General features: G+C 38.4%; 1 long non-coding RNA gene across 1 annotated transcript; it reads right to left on the bottom strand.

Moving 5' to 3' along the window:
* Window positions 1-2,889: 2,889 nt before the first annotated feature.
* LOC146477054 (uncharacterized) lies at window positions 2,890-13,689 on the bottom strand. Its single transcript, XR_014865523.1, has 3 exons — window positions 13,531-13,689; window positions 8,131-8,282; window positions 2,890-3,973 (listed from the first exon to the last, which is right to left on the bottom strand). It is a non-coding gene; the product is annotated as an uncharacterized LOC146477054 (long non-coding RNA).
* Between the last annotated feature and the right edge of the window lie 4,015 nt (window positions 13,690-17,704).

Genomic DNA, 17,704 nt, shown 5'->3' with positions numbered 1-17,704 from the left:
ATTTGTAGGAGATCAAAAGGATTATCGCTTTAGTTCTACTCAATCAGTATTTCTCATGGTAATCATTCAGTCTAGTTATTTTAGTCAATAGTTTTCCTATTGAATCGGAATAGCTTGGACAAAATAAGCATTAGCAGGGCAGGGAGACAAATTGACCTTTCAGATTGTAACTTGAAACGGCAGACGAAATGGAGCCGCAAAACGAAAATAGCATGTACACGTTCTTATGCAAACTTGGTATGAGAACAATAACGCATTAAAAGAATGTTGAATTGGCTCTATTTTGCTGAATTTTGGCATAGAAATTAAGTTAATAGTTTTGGACTTTGAGTCGAAATACTTTGGACAAAATAAGTTTTAACACGAGTCAGTTATGACAAACTGATCAATTGACCCCGGGAATTGACCTTTGGCCGTAACTTTATACAAAAATAACAAACAGATATTTCAATGTTTTATGTAAAATTGGGGCTTTCACTTTATAGCCATACAAAAGTTTCCCTTTTAAACATTGGTGCAAATTCAATTGTAGCCAGTGAACAATATTTTTCTACGCAAGAAAGTTTCACAAACAACATTTTTATAATAACTGAGTCATGCAACGCAGACAAAGATTTCTTGTCTCACTTGGACTACTTCGCTTACAAAGGCTTTTCAAAAAGGAAACATGTTTTTAATGTAACAAGGGTTTCTTTAAAACAGTTAAACAAAGTTACGTCTTCAAGAAAGATCTACGAAGTTGCTAAGTTGGTAAGTTACAATTTTGAACAACTATGTCTGACATGAATGTGAAGTTGACCCTCTGGAAACTTATCCAACCATTCACCCCTCCTCCCCTCTGTAATTTCCTTGGCCATTGACCACCCCACCCCTCTGGAATTTCCAATTCCCTCCCAGGTGGGGGTATGGATATTTTCTGGAACCACAGATTTGAATCGTTAGACAAACATTTTCTGATACAAAAAGTACAAGGCTACATGCATTTATCACGTATAACAAAAAATAACCTTGAAAAATGAAAATTGCTAAAATTCCATGCATGTTGATGTAAACCGCTTGTATACCAAAATTTAATTTCAACCAGGTTATGGAAATTAGTCAATGTTTACACGAAAGCACTTCCCAAACACAGCTACAAATTAGCAAAGATAAAATAAATGACAAAAAGCAGCCCAGTCAAAAGATTTCTTGCATTTGCTTTTAGAAGCAAAACCTTTCAAACACACAATAAAATCTTCTTATCAAGTCCTTTTTTCAGCGGTTGAGTATTTTTCAGTGATGATTCTTTCCATTTTGAACTCTAAAAAGATGTATGTTACATAGGCAAAAAATATTTCTTGAAAATTTATTACCAGTGTGACAAGGTGCCATTTTCTGTTTTTAAAATCCAACCCCATAAAACTCACAAACATTTACACAGAAGACAGATTCTGATTGGTTTAATTGTATTCTAAATGACTGGTAGCTCAAAAGGGCAAAAAGCACCTAGCAGGGGGTGTAGAAGATTTTGTGTTTTCCTTGCTGTACATGTGCATGGTGTATTAAATGGTATAATAATTTATTATGCTGTGCTTCCTCTCAAAATACGCTTTGGAATATTTTTTTTGGAGGTTGGAGAATGCTGCTTACTTTTTTTATGCCAACTACATGTATGGGCTTTTCGTTCACTTATGTAACTAGTAATAATCAGAGATTAGAGAGATGCGTTCGATCATTTGGGAAAAGACAATTACATTAAGTGCCAGATATTTTTCACATGTTTAATAAAATCGCAAAAAATGTTATCAATCTATAACCCAGTGTTTATAATATAGTATATATTTGGTGGCTTGCTTGTCGAGTTTGACCTTCTCTTCGCGTTTGGTGTGCTTGCTTGTCGAATTCTGGACTGTGCATCCTTGCTGTGTGGACTGTTATCAGGTAAGATGCGTTGTTTACGTTTGAAGTTAGAGTTACAGGCATTTGGAATCTTGCGAAAGCATATCGATATGTTCATTTCCTTCGTTTCTAGCGGAAGTTGAGCTACACGTTAATCTGCGTTAATAGAGGAAAAGGAGCCAAAAGATAGATAATTATATAAGAAATAAAAAATAAATCACTAAATAAATAGCTAAATATACTAAATGAAAGAATAAAATATAAAAATATATTTGCTACGCAAGCAGTACGCTACGCGAGATTATAATTATTTGATTGTTCTTGAATCTTTTGAATGAAAACTTCGAAAAAAGCATTTTCTTTTTTAAAAACGCACAACATTTACGGTCGAATTCGGCAAGGAACCGGGAAAACATCAACGTGCCCGTTAAATTGCCATTGCCTTTGAGGAGACATTGAAAGCCTCCGCGAGACATCTTCGGCGTTGCGTTACAAATTTGCATAAATATTATTGAGATCATCTCAAAAGGCAATTTCCCGTTTTCTTCATTTTCTATCAACTGATTAGGATTGTAACCGTGTCTTCTACTGACAAATGACAGGATAACTCAGGTGGATAACTTGTTCACTAAACCCAGTTTTAACAGTGAAGGAAGCGAAACTAAAATATTGCGACTTTTCGGCCGCTGTTTCACAAGCTGAGAATGGAAACACGCGCCATCGAATTTACCTCGCTAAACCAGTACGCCGCACATAATTATGCTTTAATCTTTTGAATCAAATCTTCGAAAAGAGCATTTCCTTGATTAAAAACGCACAATATTTTCGGTTGCAATCGGCAAGGAACCGAGAAAACGCTTCAAGAGCGAACACTTTCCAGCTCGAGCGTACACGTCCGCACATCGCTCCAACAATATTAAAAACGCAAAACAAAGTTGGCTGTCTCGTAGAGTTGTTCCCCGTAAAACGGAATCAAACTGTGGCCGTTTCACTACAAGAAACTAACGCTGACAAAACTGGGTACTTATAATCAAATGACTCGATAAAGTGTCTGCCATTGCAACTGCACCTGTTCGTTTCACTCGCATTAGGAATGTTGCTTTTCTCGAAATAAATCATGGCCATTTGCCGAGCTACACAACTCGGCAACTTTTTGCTTTGGTGATCACAAATTATGGCCATTTGCCGATTTACAAAACTTGGTAGGTAAATTATTTGCCGAGCTACACATCTCCGAAACTGAAACTACGCAACTTGTCTCTTGATTTAGTCAGCGCAAGCCGGGCAGCGTTGGTTTCTTGTAGTGAAACGGGTAAACAACACTATGCCGAACTTATTCCTGTGTCTTCGCAGTCGTAAACATTTCGTGAAGGCGTTGATAAATCTAAATCTAATCCGCAAGTCTTCTTTCAAACTTAAACTGCGAAACCATCCTAAGGAAGCACACCAAATGTGATGCAAGAACGTGAAACTCGACTCCCGCTGAAACGAAGGAACTGAACATCGATAAGCTTTCGCAATACTTTCGCAAGATTCCAAATGCCAGTAACTCTAACTTCAAACGTAAACAACGCAACTTATCTGATAACAGTCCACACAGCAAGGAAGCACAGTCCAGAATTTGAAAAGCAAGCAGAAGATCGAACTCAAGAAGGAAGCACACCAACACGCGAGGCAATACGTGAAACTCGACTCCCGCGAGGACTCCCGCTAAAAACAAAGCACATGGTTGATGGAAATGACGTCTTTCGCCCCTGCATAATATCCTTCGGGGGGGCCAAACTGGTGTCGATGAATACGCAGTCGAAAAATCTCGATTTCGCCTGGATTAGGAATGCGTTCTTTGTCGAACGCAATAACATCAAATTAGCAATGGAATTTGTCCTGTGCTACAGCCCATATTGAACACCTGTAACATGTTCCAGTGACAACCCTTATCACATGTCACATGGGAAGTATGCATTACTTCTTTAAAATAATAATTATTATTGCTATAAAAAAATTATACTTGCTTAGCATTTGTCACGTCCATCATGTTAATACTAGGTCTGCCAGTGAAGGAACACAATAAAATGCATAATGGTGGCAGCTTTCACTGAAAAAAAGAAAATAACAGGATTATGATTATTATTATACATGTATTATAATCATGTTCTAGGAGATTCAAAATAACACATCTAACCCCCCGGAATTTCCATAGCTATTTTATTTTGCTCTCCTTACAAATATTGAAGCACAGGCGTAACATGTATAATGTGCAAAATTGTCTACATTTCCCTATCACAGTTCCCACTCCACAGCAATTACAGTATCACTCAAATGCAAGTTGACAGCCTCAACTTGATACTCGCGAGAATTAAGTATTGAGGAGTCGAGTCAATGTGATTCACTCAAACGTTGACTCGATCCTCAATACACGTGAGGATCACTGAACGAAACATTCATGATTACTCACAGTTATGAGAAAACAAATTTTTATTTCTTGAGGAATGAACGATAGCAGAAACAAGCGCAGAAACTAAAAAGTCCATTGCAATGGATCAGGCACCTCGGCATCAATTTGTCTTTGAAACGCTTACTTACAAAAGAAACAATAACTTGGTCTCTTCTAGTCGCTGCTGCAAACATGAAAACTTTCAGAGAAACTTACCCAAAAATCCAAGAAAATGCCACAAGTGAAAGAATTTAGGTAAAATAGGCAATTTTAGAGCGTGGTATTATTAAAATCTCATAGATTCTGGGTCAAATGTTATCGATCAGATCACTACGAATGGAACAATTGAAAATTTGCATAATAAAACGCTTCAGGCAGTTTGATCTTCAGCCTTAAAAAATGTATAGTTCAACTAATGTTTAAGGATCCAAGGCCATGCCTTGAGTTTAAGTCTTAGGGTAAAATTAGGAACTGAACTTCGCAACAAATTTCATTCGGGGTCCAGTGTTAGCGAATAGATTGATTTCCCAAAACAATGAAAAACTATGTAATTTGCAAATGAAATGCAAAATGATAGCCAGAATACTGTTGTAACGCTCAAAGCATTTCAATGCATTTCTACATCAGATATCTGTTGGATTAAGGCAAAAAGCAACTTAAGCAAAATTAATAGCCCCTTCCAATGCTACAAAATGATGACAGAAGCTGTTGTTTGAATGGAGAATTGGCATATACAGTACCACCTGGAACTATTGACCCATCGGGACTAGGGCATACCTAGTCTTTACCGCGGGTAGTGGCCGCGCATCCACCTAGGCGAAAAAGCGGTCGTGTCGTTCCGCGGTGAAGACGAGGTACAGTTTGCCGCAGTAAAATTTGCCGCGGGAGAAAAGACGAGACGTGTCTCGGAAAAGAGCAATGGGGATGGGGTTGCATTTCTAAAATAAGCGTTAGCATGAGTGAAGACATTTATACTGCAAGTGTTTGAGGTGCGAAGAGTTGGTGCTTAATCGAAGGAGTAATTTGAAGTCAAAATGGCGTTGGATAGTTTGCGTATTCAAATATTGAAATCTTTTCAGAGATAATAAAAGTAACTAACAATCCAACACTAGAAAAAAAGCTTGTTATCTCCGAGGGTATGTTAAATACGCAGTGAAATACGTGTAAGTTGATTTACATGCTTTTCAAAACACTCGGTGTAACTTTACAAACGAGATTTCGCTGAATTGTCACAAAAAATCCCTTTTTTAATTTAGTTTTCTTAATTTGTTCATTTCGATACAAGTGACGGAGGGCAAACGTCTTGAAACATTTAGCCGTAATTTGCATAGGAGCAAATTTGATGTTTGTTTTGCACTTGTGGGAACCACCGCCGTCGGCTCTTTTTTATACGTGTCCAACCAAACAGCTGCCAAAAACATCTCCTGAATTTAGAGCAAGCAGTGTTCTAAAAAAATCGGTTATTGAGAATGAATATTATTCTTGTTGCCGTGCCAAGTTCATTTTAAAAGAAAGAGGTTTAAAATAGACTGTAAACACAAGCGACAAAATTTGCGAAGCCGACACAAAGGTTTCAAGTTACAATAACATCATCACGTGCGAACATTTTTTTTAAAACGTAAATTTCGTAGGTCAGTTTTTGTTTTCTTTTGCTTCTCCCAACTTAAAATTGAAATTACTTGGCAAGAAATACAAAGTAAACCACGGACTAACATTCTGGAACGCTGCTGTGTTGCATCAAACAGCTTGTCACGTCAGGAGTAACAATGTGTTGGAATTGCAATTATTATTCGTGCGATGAGCGACACAAAACATGCCGAAATATTATTTGTTTTCAATTTATAAATGATTTTAAAATCTCAGGCAAATGGAACTCCACAGACTGTGTCGAAAATTCAAGTCTGCTCGTTTTTTCTTAAGCAAATCTGCACGCTTCGAAGCTTCGATAGTGAATATGCGCATTTTCCTTTTTAAGTCTTTAGCGATAAATTAATTACACGTAGTACTGTAAGTAAACGGGAATTAGACACCAGAAATTCGCAGATGCTAAATATTCCTTTATTTAGAACTGCTACTGGACAGAAGACTTTTTACTATAGGACAGTGAACATCTGGAATAATTTAAATAATGATATTAAGTTATGCATTGATGTCAATAGTTTTAGGAATAAGCTTAGAGGGGAACTTTTAGACAAATTTAAGAGGGAGGAATGATATCCTAATGATTTGCAATTGTAACTTTAAATAATTTGTATATGTTTTTATTTTTATCCTTTTCTTTGTAATTGCCACTGAAAAGCCCCTTTGGGGAAGTGGTCAATAAACGTATGTATGTATGTATGTATGTATGTATGTAAGAATTTTGGGTATACCGAGGTTTGAGATTTTAAATCAGAATCTTCCTAAAAGGATTTTTCAAATGTGGTCGGATACCCTAAAATGGATTCTCATTTTCTTCAAATGGTTCAAGGGCTGAAAATGGTATGTGTATCGCACATGATCGTCCTCCCTAGTTAACGTCTTGCCATTAGAAGTTGTTGAACCAAAACACAAAGGAGAAAAAAGCCTATTCAAACTCTACCGCGTCTTTTCTTTACCGAGGTTTCACCTAGATGAACTTTCCTGCGGCAACTTTGGAGCCATTAACCGCGATGGAACCTAGGCAAAAAAGCGTCCTACTGCAGGAAAACCGAGGGAAAGCCGCGAGTTACCCCGCGGCAACGACGTGGCAAATGGGTCTATAGTTCTACGCGGTACTGTATGAACACACAGGGAAGATTTTTAGTCACATGCTAGGTTGAACCAAGACTGTTCACATGCATCAAGTTTCATTCGGCGACAAACACGAGACAAGGAACAAAATTTACAGTGGTTCTTGGAACAAAAATGTTATGGAAGCTTACTGTTAAAACTTTTTTTATTCAATCTTTAAGGGAGCCAAACCAGAAAAAGAATGCACACTTTCATCTTTGCAGGACACAAAAATTTTCTTTCATTTCACTCGTCCATCAGACGAGTACTTTCCAGATTTTAGTTGTCCGAACATAAAATCCTCTCACCTAAAATGTTTTATTTAAGTAAATATACTATCGAAACAATTGCAGTATGGTTACACGTACTAAAACAAAAAACACTTTTAGTCATTAATGTTGTTATGGATAGACGTGGGTAACATCACGCATGTCATGTGAATTTTGAATAATTTTTGAAGTTTGCTTGATAGCTGTGGCTGACAGGCTGAAGAAAAACTTAAACTGACACCTTTTTCCAACAAAGAGAAAATCAGCCGTTTTAAGACAAACAGCAGCCTGACGTTTGCTATTTGCCATTGACTGTTTTAAAATGCAAAAGTATGTAATTATCTTTGACGTCAATATGCAAATTTAGCAGTGAAATATTCATGAGACATATGGAGAATTTTACATTTGTCACCAAAACAATGCGGCTAAAATATGAGATACAGTACTGGTTAAAATGAGTTAATAATCTCGACTCCATCCTCACAAAAATCTATTATTGACGATCAGACTCCAAGCTGGGACTGGTTTGCTGACCAGAATCAGCAGAAAAAAAGGCAACTATTAAAATTGTCACAAAGGTTGCCAATTTGGCAAGTGTTGTGGTGTTGAAGTAATGTAATGCTGAGAGGTCCTACATTAATAATTATTATTAGATCCTGACAAAATGATAAAGTTGGACAGCATACCCGAAACAATATTCATTAAACCAGTTTCCTTAGTTATTTCGGTTTGCTCGATCATGCCTTGATTTGTTAACAACCACTCAAAAAATACAATGAAACTTTTAAACCAACTTACCACAGTTATAGGATTGATCCCATCCACAAATTGAAAATGTTTTGTATATGATATAAGCTCAAGTCTAGCTTCTTCAACAATAGCAGCAGTGCACAGTTAGCGTTCATGGGAAGTTCATCGTGATGTCACAAAGTTTGGTCTTTCTCTACAAACTAAATATGGATTTAACACAAAAAGTGAATTTCCAAATAGGCTTATATATGAACTTAAGCTCAAAACAAAAGAAAACAATATTACAGTATATGTGCCTATTCTTAGACAATTTTTGCATTTATCACAATAACTTACCACACAAGGGCGGGACATTTCTAGTGTATCGTTCCTTCCTTACGTAAACACATCCTAAAGATTAGCTGATTGAATACCTGAAGTTTCTCAGTAATTGTGAAAACTATTGTAGGAGATGAGTGGCCTATTCTCGGACAGGTAGTCCCTATTCTTGGACGGTCATTCTTAGATGACGAACCCTTTAAGCCCTAACAGTGATGAGCATCAAATTTCTCCCGGTAATATCAATACTTATCCAACCTTCGAGGTCATGAAAATTAAGGATATAATCACCCAAGGTGAATTTTCTCGAAATTTTTCAAAACTCATTAACAATTCATAAGCCCATTGACCTATCAAATGGTTGAAAATACATCACACGCAATGACTTTATATTGACAAACCTCCTCCTTATTAGTATGCGGTGTTTTATCAGCTGATAAAACACTCCGTTAGTATGCAGTGTTTTTCTCGTATGCTAATTTCCAACGTTCACAAAAGCATAATTGTTATGAACTCTATATTTCTATTGACACACGCTTTTCCAGGAATGTTTTTGAAGCTGTTCAAAAAACTTGCAGTACGTGTTTTATCAGGTCTGAAACCACTCTGCTGCGCCTCGTGGTTTTAAACCAGATAAAACACTCCTGATCATTTTTAAACATTACTTAATAACTTCTCTTGGCTTGGGGACAAGATAGGAGAGTTTGTTCTTTGATATTAGGGGTTAAAATCAACTTAGAAAAACTAAGTAATATTGAAAGTATATGCTACCTTTTTCCTGACTAAAAAAGCATTTTAAAGTCAGTTTGGGAGAGACCTTCCTCAAGTATTAAAGCTAAACAATCTGTTATGGAAGGTTTTGTGAGAAAATTTTTTGCCATACATCGCATGTTATCTAATTCCAGATTATCCCAGAATTTTATTTCATACATATAAGGAGCCTTTTAATAAAACTTAACATGTGGCTCATGAGGAAAAAAGCACCTCTACTATCCCCCTGTGGAGGCGTGGTGGTGTAGTGATAAGCGCGTCGACTTTCAATTGGACAATCAGAGGGTCGTTGGTTTGAGGCCAGGTTGGTCTCTTCATTACTGTGTTGTTGGGTAGGATTAAGTTGCAAGAGTTAATGCTTGTAATTAATAGCGCATGGTCATTGGCCACTCAGAACCAGTGACGTCATTAGGACGTGTGCTCGAGTTCACTCTCGTGTTGGACAATCTCTGTTAGGCCTTGAAACCCTACCCTCCCACCCATAAGGTGAGGGTCAATATTAAGTTGTTAGCCTGTTCATCTTTTGTCAATAAATTGTTGAACCCCATCTTGGTGTGATAGTAATTTGCTTAGACAAGAAACTTTGCTCCACATTGTCTCTCTTCACCCAGGTGTATAAATTGGTACCGGCGACATACTGCTGAGGGTAACCCTGCGATGGACTGACATCCCATCCAGGGGGGAATAGTAATACTCCTAGTTGCTGCATGCTACAGAAACCGGATTAACCTCCGGCCGTGTGGGCCACTTAGGCTCGTAGTGCGACTTTTTTTTTACCATCCCCCTGTCGGGCTCAATGACACTTAATACAACTTGTACTTGCTTGGCGGGGTTTCAAATCACAAAACTTGAGAAAAAATATATAGCCAAGTTTTGAACTTATCAGTAAATCTTGTTTACCGGTTGTATTCACTTAAGGGGATAAATGTTCCTCCAAACAAGCAATGTTAAATTAAAATACAGTACCGCTTGAAACTATTGGACCATTTGCCGCCATTTTGCCTCCGCAGTTTTACCTTGGCAAAACCCTGTCTAACCGCAATGAAAACCCGGTTTGGCATAGGTTTTTCCGGCTAACTTAAGCTGTGGTAAAGGTCAGGATGCGGTTGGGTTTGAATAGGCTATTGTTCACTTTGTTTTCAAGTTCTTCGAGTGACAATAACTTCTACAATATGCAAACTGTTGGGCTTACGGAAGCTCTCACTCAGAAGGGAAATAATCAAAGCACTCTGTTCAAGTGAATTCATGAATTGAACTGGTAAATGTAACAATATTTTGGATTATGCCTAAAGTTATATGCTTAATGTACAAAACAATTAAACTTTACTCGCAATTTTCCTTTTGATACGCAAAGCAATGCAAAGGTCAGCCACACGTAGTCAATTGATATAAATAGATATCGGAAATCAATCGATACAATCGATATCAATCGGTGATTGATATCAATTGAAATCAGTTATCGATAACAATTGAACTCACAGAAAGAATTTATTATTGATTATTGTTGATTGAGATAATGGATAATAATTATTGATAGCAATTGACAGTAATTGATAACAATTGCTAATCCCAAGGAGTCCTTTGAGGAGAATTTGTTTCAAACATATTAGATGGCGTTACTATCTAGTAAACAATACAAGACCCGCATTCAAAATTAATGGTAAAACATTTTATTATTTCAGCATCTAGTCCTGCCAGGGTCAGGACGAAAAACACGGAAAATTACTTCTTTTACATGTGTTTTTCCTAGTCAATATTTATGGAGCAAAAGTGATTACTTCTGTGCTCTTGGATTATTTTTTACTTCTTGCTTACTCGTCGATTTATTATTACGCTTCTTTCTTATGCAATTAAGGATGGTGCCTACTTTTGCTACTGCGCATACGTTCTGCGCATCTCGAGATACTCAGGATTCCTATGGGTGATGCCTAGTAATACAGGGATATTTTTGCGTGGTTTAAAACTTTGCGGAGAAAGCAGAACTCAGCAAGAGCTCTTGGTATACTAAGTAAAAATTGGGGGTAGTCATGCATTTTTCAGAGATAACAAAGCTTCAATTTAGAAAAAAACACCATACATTGCTTTGTCTTTTACGGCTTTTTAGAATAATTGTTTGGTCGATTATCTTTGAAAATTGCATGGATTCCAATAGCCATTGCTAAGATCTCCTTTTCCCGAATAGTCATAAACCGCGTAAAAATAGTTCGGTATTAGTAGGCACCCTCCTTAACTGAGATTATAAAAACACTGATTTTGTTGTTTATTTTGCTTCATATTAATGTCACTGTTCCGTTTAAAGTATCCAAACACACAAGCTCTAATGAAACGTAGAGTAATAAACTAAAGTAAGGACCACTAGACACGTTTGGCATTAATTTGGGGGACACCGCTCGGCGATTGGCGTGACTGGCGACTTCTATTGCGTGACCATTTTAAGGCCTCATTTCTCTCAAAAAAAAATTCAGTCCACAAAACAAATTGTTGGTCGTTTGGCTTTCGATTCTATGAGTCCTCACACATTCTTTTGTATGTTTTTTTTTTTTTAACAATACCCTGATAATAGTAATTACAGTCAACTCTCTCAAAGCGACCACTTCTCGTAAGCGATCACCTCCCGTAAGCGACCACATCGTATAAAACATTTTGTTTCTCAGTTAAATACCGTTTCAAGAGCTCTCTCATAAGCGACCACAACTCAAAATTTCTTAAGGGACCGCAACCACTTTTAGGCCAGAAAATTGACATATTCTTCTGTTTTCTGTTTCTTGTAAGCAACCACCCAACATACTCACGTATGATCGTTAGTAAATAATTAAAGAGTGTTAAGAAATGTAAATAGTCTTTAGTCTAAGTCTTATATATTCATATATTAGCTGTATTTTTCCTTTTTTGTTCTTTTTAATTTTTGAGGACTCTTTTGTAAATCACTTATCAGAGTGAAATTAATTTCCTCAATAAAGATTATTATTATTACTCAGAAGTGACAGATGCTTAATTTTAAATGACGCTACCCCGGACCGCTGACAGATAATAACAGTAGATAGTCCAGGCGCAATTCAACTTGAAATATGCCGGTGGTTTCAATCTTTTCCTCAAGCCATGGAATAGAAATGCCATAAGATTGTCTCTGCAGAAAATGTAACTATTTGCCTAATTTTAGCTGATAAGCTCATTTTTTTTTTGTAATTAATTAATCAATCAATCTAGTATTAAGCTTGTTTTGTTGATCTTTTCCATAAGCGCCCACTTTGTCATGCCCCAAGGGTTGTCGCTTACGAGAGAGGCATAGGCCTTATCACGGTTTTCGACGCCATTTTGACGTGTAGGCAAACAGGCTTGAAATAACAGTGTTTGTATGGAAATCCGATGTCAAATAATTTTCATAAAACATCGCTTCTGAAAAATTTATGAATTGGAAACTTTTGGCACTAGAAAAAGGATTTTAAGAACAAAATTAGAGGGATGTAGCTGTGACAGAAAGCGTCCAGTCGTGTTTTGAACTTTCCCTACATTTGTCTGCATAGCGAACCAGCTGTGAGCTGCTACTAAAATAGTTCGCGGGAAAAAAATACAGGGAAATGTATGGAAAGTTCAAAACACGACTGGACGCTTTCTGGCACAGCTACATCCCTCCAATTTTGTTCCTAAAATCCTTTTCCTAGTGCCAGAAGTTTCCAATTCATGAATTTTTCAGATATTTTATGAAAAATATTTGACATCCGATTTCCATACAAACACTGTTATTTCAAGCCTGTTTGCCTACCCGTCAAAATGGCGTCGAAAACCGTGATAAGGCCTGCTGTCGTATCTTATTCATTGCGGCTTTTGGTTGCTTTCATCTTTGCTGCGGTCGTGGTTTCGTCCCACCGCGGTGAATTCGCGGAAATCCCGATAGGCAAAGACGAGGCTCTTACCGTGTGCAAATGGTCTAATAGTTTCAGGCGGTACTGTATTTTGCCGCTTATGAAACTGTTGTTGAACTTAACAATACCTTTGGCCTTCGCGCTGTCCAAGAATATAGGCATAACTTACCTCACAAAAATATAACAAGTTTTTTCCCGTGAAGTTGCTCGAAAATGTGAAACAGTTAACTCGTAATTCTTACTTGGAAGCAAACCTTGTTTTTTTGACTGAACGAAACCGGTCGCAAGCTAGCAAAAGCAGACTATAGATCAATAACTCATTAGAACCTATCTTACGGGTTTTAATTAAAGTCTACGAGGAATAAACGAAACATAAATACCTAAAGTCCGAAGAGGTGCGTCCATGAGATAGGCACATACACTGTAACCTACTGTACGGTAATCCGTTGTTCGAGCACACGAGTAAATATTTGAAGATAACCTGACTTATACGTACCTGTGGGAGTCCAAGAAGTCTTTGAAACAAACAACCGGATGGCGATAAGCTGGCGAATATTAAACGAGAACATGTAAAAACGCTGCAACTATTTAGAGCCACTAGCTACGGACTTGTTTCCCGCGTTTACTCAAGGCCAGTCTACTACCACAGAGCTTGCTGGGCAATCTCGTCTCCAGACCCCAAGCGCGTTTTGGCCATATATATTGGTCACCTTGACGCCCAGGGAGTTAATAAGGCCCTACCCTACCCTGCTTGACGTCTGAAGAACGTTGTGGCAGGGGATTCCGACAGGAAGCCCCAAACCGAAAAACTCCCTGCAACCAACTTCTTTGTTTTGGAGGGAGATTTGAAATATCGAACTCGAGTTTTGTAGTGTTTATGTGTGGTTGTGTGTGTGTGTGGTTTTATTTTATCGTTATTATTGTGTTTTTTTTCTATCGCCTGTATCGCCTCCATTTACCCTCAACTTAATTGGCTTAGACATCACGGATTCAAGTAAACTTTAACCAGTAGTCAACAAGAATCCGAAAGCAGATTTCATGAAGGAAACAGTTTTAAACTGTGTTTAACTAAACCAGGGGCCCGTTTCTCGAAAGTCCCGGTAACTTACCGGACCCGAAAAGTATATTTTTAAATGTTTTTTCGCCGATTACGCAGTGATTACAGACATGGTACTTGGCCAATGCTTTCATAGAATTGTAAGATTTTAAAATTTAGTATTCAAAGCTGACAAAAATTGACTTCTTTTAAGAGACATTTATCACGAAAGACATTTATCGGGCCCGGTAAGTTACCGGGACTTTCGAGAAACGGGCCCCAGGAGCCCATGACTGACTAAACAGCTTTGAAACGTGTTTAAGCCTTGGTGTGAATGCGGCATTAAATTACGTAAAGAGACGGGGGCTACGACTTGCCATCACCTCTCATGACTTCCAATATGAATCTTGTAAGCCAGTAATATAATTTACCTCTTCCACAGGGGTGGTGTCCAAATCAACTGGCACGGACCATACACATCTCCAAGGGTTTCAATTTGTGTGTTTCGGTATTCAGCCCAGGTTCGATAGACGTAACTCGACCGCGCGGTACTTTGTCGAGTTTTCTTCGGAATTCTGTCTCTTTCTCTTTGCTCAATTTCGTTCACTGTTGTAAGCTTTTGGAACTTGCACTTTTATCGAATTCATTCCCAAGCACTCGGATATGTCTACGCTCTTAAAAGCAAGTAATTCTTGAGTGGGAAGGACGACCTCAAAATCCTCGAGCGCTGTATACTGGCTCATAGCCCGAGCTAGCCTGCGTGGCCGGCGTAATCGGGGAAGGGGAAGGGGAGCGAGGGAGGCGAGAAAAATTTTTTTCTCGCCTCCCTCGCTCCCCTTCCCCTTCCCCGATTATGCCGACCACGCAGGCTAAGCCCGAGCAAATGAGGCCGGCCGTCAAAACAACAAAGAATAAACAAAGCTCCAAAGAAAGAAAAGCATTGTTATGCACAGGTTATGCATAAAACTCTACCAACATTACGCCGGTGATATCAAAAACAAAGTAACAACGTGATTCGCAAGTGTGAATGACACAATTAAATGCGGAAAACGCGGAAATGACCATGTTCTGAGACGGTTAGACTGAATGAACGCTCGTGTCCTATGGGACTGAAAAGCGCCTCTCGCATTAGATAGAAGTTGGCTCGTAGCGGTATGAGTATGCTCAAGGCACTAGAGAGTTTAAGAAACGAGGACGGCGCTGGCAACGAGAACGCCCCAAAACAATGGGCTTAATGAGCAAAAACAATCGCTTTGCATGTGTGTTTTACATTTTGGTACATTTCTTTACCGTCCTCTGCAAAACAACAGCGTGAAATGACCAAATTTTAGGTTTTCTCGAGAACGGGAGCGTATGACGCAAAATCTTCTTTATTTTTTCTTACTTTGACGTCGTTCATACTAATTTAGTTCCTGGAGAGTTCGCCAGCATTTTCCAAGTTAAACAAATTTAAATGATTGCGAAAGAGTTACAAAAACGAGAAGTTATATTTTTCAGTGACGTTCTCTATCTCCCATAGAACACTCTCGTTCATTACATAAACCCTTACATAGAACACTCCGTTGATTTTCTAACCCTTACATGCAAATACTAAAAAATGCACTGAAGTATTGAAGAGGAAGCCTAAAAAACATAGGGCTTATGAATAGTTATGAATATTTATTCAATCATAAAGTACAGACTTTATTGCTTGGATTTTTCATCATGATAAGCAAACATACTGTACACTGAGATTAAATACTCTGTTAATAAACATTTTTACCTTCAGCTGACAAAACATGCAAATACTCCATCGAAGAAGGATGAGATAAGGAAACTGTGGGTTCCCTTGCGGACAAATATTCCTGTTGAGATTTCCAAAGCAATTATGCTATTTCAAAGTTTCATCATGTTAAGTTAGGCGAAGTGGTGGATGTATTTCCCTACCAGGTCTTGTTGATCTACCTCATACTAGAGAAAGCTGGAATGCTGCTTTCTCTTTCTAGTGAAATTTCGCAATTTCGCCTGCGGGTTAGCAGATAAATGCGTACCTACGGCCTGTTATAAAATAGGATGACCCACCCCTCCCCCCCCAACCAATGAGTACCAGAAAATTGATCGACCCACCCCTTATCAAGGGCTCAAAAACTGATGACCCACCGTACCCTGACTCTGCTCCGCCCACCCCACCCTCTACATGTATCTTTCAACCAGTCCTTTCATTTGGTAATTTTGTTGAATTTCAGGATCAGTTTCGAAACAGGTTGACATTGAAAATGATTTATACACAGTGGAAAAATGTTATAAAATGAAGTCTTATATATTTTCTTCAGGAAATACTTCCTTGTGCTTGCAAATCAGTGCTCTTTTATCGACAGAGGCCGCAGAGCCTGCAAAATTACCATATTTTAACAACTCTTCGTCCCATATAAATCAGCATGGTGGACCATGGAGACCCTCGGAGATTTCAGTTTTGGAGCAAACATGATATAGATTAATGATATAACTTGACGAAATTTGGACCAGGTCGTATTGCAGCTTTTACGTCCGTGCGTGACTGAGTGGAAACAACGTAAATAAAATTAGAGACCGCGATATGCTGCTTCGGTAAACATAAACAGTTGAACTCTAACGTAAGGGTTTCCATCCATCGAATTAACGTGAGTGAAGCCATTAAAAAAATTATGTCTGTAGTAAAAGTATAAACGCAACAGTGGAAATCCACGGAAAACGGAATACAAGCCGTTTTTTTTTTAATAATTATCACTGCTGATGCGCTAATTGTTGTACGTTAACATTATTGGAATGCTTGAGAACGCGCGCGGAAATAGCCTGCAACTGGAGGGACTTTTAGCGCACCGCAGGGAAATGCGACTCGATTTGTTTTGCTTATTTCGTTCTGATGAAGACAGGTCAAGAAACATGAAGAAACAATCACATTTTCTACCCAACAAACCTTGTTCCTCGTCACGTGGTCTGCGTCTGCACGATGTTTTTGGCTTCTATCCAATCAAATCGTTCGTGATCAAGATCCAGTTGGAAAAGGATCGATCAACAGCTTTCTTTGTTTGCTCTGCTTTGTATTTGCCCTTGGTTTCACGCTGTAAAGAGAGACATCTCTAGCTTGGTCTGTAACCAATTCACAACTGTACAGTCCCTTTCAAGAAGAATGGCAAAAGGTGCAGGTCATGGTCGATTCAAGGGCGACAGCAAGTGTGGCCGTTGCTGTGGCGCATTCGGTCACCGATCTGCTGCTTGTTCTGATTGTAATCGGCGTTATTATTGGTTTTGTGATCGGAGCTCTTGTAAACGGCCCAGTGAATGACATTGAAGAGGTCGAAGATAAGAAGATTGTTTTAATATTGATTGGGTTTCCTGGAGAGCTCTTCATGAACATGTTGAAAATGTTGATACTTCCCTTGATCGTGGCCAGCCTGATTTGTGCTTTAGCGGCCTTGGATGCGAAAGCTACCGGTCGTGTTGGAAGGCGAGCTCTGGTTTATTACTTTTCGACTACCATCTTGGCTGTGATTCTAGGAATCGTGTTGGTGGTGAGCATTCGACCGGGAAACACCACTACGGATAAGGGAAATGAGGAAGTTGAACCTTACAGAACTTTGGATGCCTTTTTAGATCTCATCAGATAAGCTAATGA

The sequence above is a fragment of the Pavona decussata genome, unplaced genomic scaffold (genome assembly GCF_977016875.1).
Source record: "Pavona decussata unplaced genomic scaffold, jaPavDecu1.1 SCAFFOLD_72, whole genome shotgun sequence".
Lineage (NCBI taxonomy): Eukaryota > Metazoa > Cnidaria > Anthozoa > Scleractinia > Agariciidae > Pavona > Pavona decussata.
The sequence above is the reverse complement of the archived record's forward strand: the minus strand, read 5'-3'. Positions and strand labels throughout refer to the sequence as shown.